The sequence below is a fragment of the Felis catus genome, chromosome B2 (assembly GCF_018350175.1).
Source record: "Felis catus isolate Fca126 chromosome B2, F.catus_Fca126_mat1.0, whole genome shotgun sequence".
Lineage (NCBI taxonomy): Eukaryota > Metazoa > Chordata > Mammalia > Carnivora > Felidae > Felis > Felis catus.
The window spans coordinates 57,258,905-57,263,751 of NC_058372.1; the positions used below are offsets into that span (position 1 = coordinate 57,258,905).

General features: G+C 39.6%; 1 pseudogene; it reads left to right on the forward strand.

The window, feature by feature from the left end:
• Positions 1–2,566: 2,566 nt before the first annotated feature.
• Positions 2,567–4,028, forward strand: LOC101081632 (annotated as a pseudogene).
• Positions 4,029–4,847: the final 819 nt, after the last annotated feature.

Genomic DNA, 4,847 nt, shown 5'->3' on the forward strand with positions numbered 1-4,847 from the left:
AACTGTCAGCACAGAGTCTGATGCGGGGCTCTAACTCACAAACTGCAAGATCAGGACCTGAGCCAAAGTCGGACACTTAACCAACTGAGCCACCCAGGCACCCCGTAATTATTATAGATATCTTATAAGACTCAATAAATGGTAAGGGTAATCCTCCATATTCTTCAAAATTGTCCTGGTTCTTCTTGGCTTTTTCCATTTGAGTTTTAGACTGGGTTTTTCAGGTTCCATTGGAAGTACAAGAAGAATTGCAATAACTTCACAGACTGATTTTGAAAAATCATCACCTCTATGATAAGAGGATTTTGGTATTGGTTAAGTATCTTTCTCATTTAAGTTTTTCTTAATTTTATTTATTTATTTTGAAAGAGAGAGTGCAAGCACAAGTGGGGAGAGAGGCAGGGAGAGAGGGACAGAGAGAGAGAGAACAGAGAATCCCAAGCAGGATCTGCACTGTCAGCACAGAGCCCAACATGGGGCTTAATCTCGTCATGACTTGAGCCAAAATCAAGAGTCAGACACTTAACTGAATGAGCCACCAAGGCGCTGCCAGGATTTTTCTAACCTCTGAATCTACCTGGGCTTGGGACCCAACCTTCCTTAATTTGGTCTGCCAAGACCCTGACTGAACCTAGGCTCTGATAGAAGAATGAATTTTGAAAAGTCTCAAGTCCCAATAACTCTACCCAGACCCATCACCATTAGCAGTCAGTATTCTTGGTTGATGAAGTCCTTTCCTCTCAAGAAGAATACACTTCATGGATTATATCACTCTTAAGAAATTAACATCCTCCTCCACGGGGAAGCCAAGGCTTGACAACCACACTTCCGTTTCCCTAATCAAGCTACTCATTTTCCACAAATATGTTGCCACCAAATACCAGTAATACTGCCCAGAATAGCAAGTATTCCAATCTTCAGTCACCTGAAAATTAACTCAATATTTTTTTAAGATGTTTTTTATTTTTAAGTAATCTCTACACCCCGTGCCTTGCTCAAACTCATGGATTTGAGGTCAAGAGTTATATGTTCTATTGACTGAGCCAGCCAGGCATCCCATGAGCTCAATATTTTTTTTTTAAGTTTATTTATTTATTTTGAGAGAGAGCACAAGCAGGGACGTGACATAGAGAGAGACAGAGAGACAGAGAGAGAGAGAGAATCCCAAGCAGGCTCCACTCTCTGCCACCACTTACCACTATGAGATCATGATGTCAGCTGAAATCAATGGTTGGTCACTTAACCAACTGAGCCACCCAGGCACCCTGAGCTTGATATTTTTTAACTTGGGGGTCAAGTATGAAGCAAATTTTCCAACTAGCCCTTCTTTCACTGAGTTATGATTTGTGGTGATTAAATCATACTTATTTGTTTGGTCTCAACTATTTGGTCTCATACTATTTGTTATGGTCTCAGTAGATAAAAACTATTGGAAAAATCCTAACTCCAGTTTGCTATTATTAGGTGATTTTGAAAATTTAAGAAAATTTAATAATGAAAATTTAAGATGAAAATCATTTAAAAAGAAGTTGAAGAAAAAAAAAATTGAAGTAAAGCAGATTGGATGTCATCTTGAGGTCAATGCACACAAAGGTATCCCAACAATACTGAGAAGAATCTGATGGTAAGCATAAATTAAATACATGAAATATTTTTTTATTTTGTTTTATTAAAAATAATTTTATGTTTATTTATTTTGGAGGGAGAGAGAGAGAGAGAGAGAGAGAGAGAGAGAGAGAGAGAATTTGAAGCAGGATCCAGGCTCTGAGCTGTCAGCAGAGTCCGATGTGGGGCTCAAACTCACAAATTGTGAGACCATGACGTAAGCCAAAGTTGGACACTTAACTGACTGAGCCATCCAGGAGCCCCGAAAAAATTTTTTTTTAATATTAATAACCATAATGTGCTAAGTTCTCCTTACCTAATAGGTTAACTTTTATACTGCAATATAAGTTTATACAAAAAATCAATCCAATTGTAAAAGGAGTACACGATAACTGTGTTATTACTTTTGATTTGATTTATCTTAATCACATAAAACATAGGCATTATAAGGAGAAAATGCATTTGTATATACACATAGATGTATATACATACATGTAACATAAGACATAGTATAAAAATAATATGTACATACAATTTATTTAGGAATAATATATATTATATTCTTATATTGCAATCAGCAGCGTGGTTCAAATATTTGCTTACTTGTTTTAAGAAGTAAACAAACAAAAAACTAATACCTGAACATGAGTTTGCTGTCTTAACATTTTTTTTGGAAATGTTGGTTAAAGATTCCTACTCTCCTGATACACTGCTTTCAAATATGATTTTATAAATCTGGTAAGAATGCTTATTTAGGGGCACCTGGCTGGCTCAATCAGAAGAACATTCGACTCTTAATCTAGGAGTTGTGAGTTCAGACCTCATGTTGGGTTTAGAGATGACTTTAAAAAAAAAAGAGTGTAAGAGTTCTCTTACACTAATTGCCTGAGTTGTGCTGTAAGAAGCAACAACCTCTCTTCTTCCTCTCTGCTATCTGCTCAGCAGCTGCAAAGCAGCAACTATGCATGAATGCATCTCCATCCACGCTGGCCAGGCTGGCATCGAGATTGGCAATGCCTGCTGGGAGCTCTATTGCTTGTAACATGGCATCCAGCCCAATGGTCAGATGCCAAGTGACAGGACCATTGGGAGAGGAGATGACTCCTTCAACACCTTCTTCAGTGAGACAGGTGCTAGCAAGCACGTGTCCATGGCAGTGTTTGTAGACCTGGAACCCACAGCCATTGATGAAGTTTGCACTGGCACCTACTGCCAGCTCTTCCATTCTGAGCAGCTCATCACAGGCAAGGAAGATGCTGCTGATAACTATGCCTGAGGGCCCTGCACCATTGGCAAGGAGATCATTGACCTTGTCTTGGATCGAGTTCAAAAACTGGGCAACCAGTGCACAGGTCCTAGAGCTTCTGGGTTTTCCACAGCTTTGGAGGGGGAACTGGTTCTAGGTTCACTTCCCTGCTGATGGAACATCTCTGTCAATTATGGCAAGAAGTCCAAGCTGGGGTTCTCCATTTACCCAGCCCCCCCATGTTTCCACTGTTGTTGTTGAGCCCTACAACTCCATCCTCACTGCCCACACCACCTCGGAGCACTCTGATTCATGTTAGACAATGGGCCACATCTATGACGTCTGTCGAATAAACCTTGGTATTGAATGCCCAAAATACACTAACCTGAATAGGCTGATAAAGCCAAATTGTGTCCTCCATCACTGCTTCCCTCAGATTTGATGGAGCCCTGAATGTTGATCTGACAGAATTCCAGACCAACCTAGTGCCCTATCCCCACATCTACTTCCCTCTGGCCACATATGCCCCTGTCATCTCGGCTGAGAAAGCCTACCATGAACAGCTTTCTGTAGCAGAGATCACCACCACCAAGGCATGCTTTGAACCAGCCAACCAAATGGTGAAACGTGCCCCTTGCTATGGTAAATATATGGCTTGCTGCCTGTGGTACTGTGGTGATGTGGTTCCCAAAGATGTCAATGCTGACATTGCCACTATCAAGACCAAGAGTACCACCCAGTTTGTGGACTGGTGACCCATTCACTTCCAAGTTGGCATTAATTACCAGCTGCCCACTGTGGTACCTGATAGAGACCTGGCCAAAATAAAGTGAATTGTGCACATGCTGAACAACACCACAGCCCTTGCTGAGGCCTGGACTCCCCTGGACCAGAAGTTTGACCTAATATATGCCAAGCATGCCTTTGTTCACTGGTATGTGGGTGAGGGCATGGAGGAAGGAGAGTTTTCTGAGGCCCGTGAGGACATGGCTGCCCTTGAGAAGGATTATGAGGAGGTTGGTGTGGATTCTGTTGAAGGAAAGGGTGTAGAAGGAGAGGAATACTAAAATTAACAATGTCACAAGGTGCTGCTTTTACAGGGAAGCTTATTCTGTTTTGAATATTGGGAAGTTGTGCTCTGAACAGTTAATTTTTATGTAGCAGTGTATATTCTCATATGCAATTACTGACCTATGCTTAAAAACACAACGCTTTGTTATAGATCCAAGCTGTCCATTTCTCTGATGAATTTGTATAAAGAATTCCCTGTCTTAAATGAAAAATAAAGAATGCTTATTTATTTTGAATTCATAAAATTATCTGCCCCAAATAGTGGTGTTAACTATACGAAGCATAAAATGACTTTGACTTGGTAAACATTTTGTCTTACTGCATATGTAGTTCATTACTTTTAAAAATTGTAACTATTTCCCTGTTCTATCACTAAACTGAAATTTTACAGTGACAAATGTAAGGGGAATTAGGTAGAATAATTCCCCTTATAGGGATTGGAGCAGTTATTAGTTATTATACAATATTATAGTATTTTTTAGTAACATTAACTTATAAAATTTTTGTCTTATAGCCTTCTACTTAAAATTCCTTTGGAATCACAGAAAATGCAAACAATGACACAACGAATACAAAATGAAGGCTTGTGTTTAATTAAGGGATCTTCCTATTGTGCTTTTTTGGCCTTTGAGGAACATTGTATTACATTCTTTTAAAAAAAGAAAGCAAGAAGAAACGGAAGGGGAAGGAAAGAAAAGAAAAGAAATCTGGTATAGCACAAACTAATAATATTAGAAAAATAAGTAAGACCTGAATCTAACCTTGTCAGAACCCATTGCGTGCTGGGAGAGTAGGATAGCTAAAGCTTCACAATGAAAAGTGGTGAACGTGTTTTCCACTGCCATGGTAACCACAGATTTGGAGCCCAACCTCCAGAGAAAGTTCAGGAGGACATCCTTAACTTCTGATGCCAAAATTTTGGAAT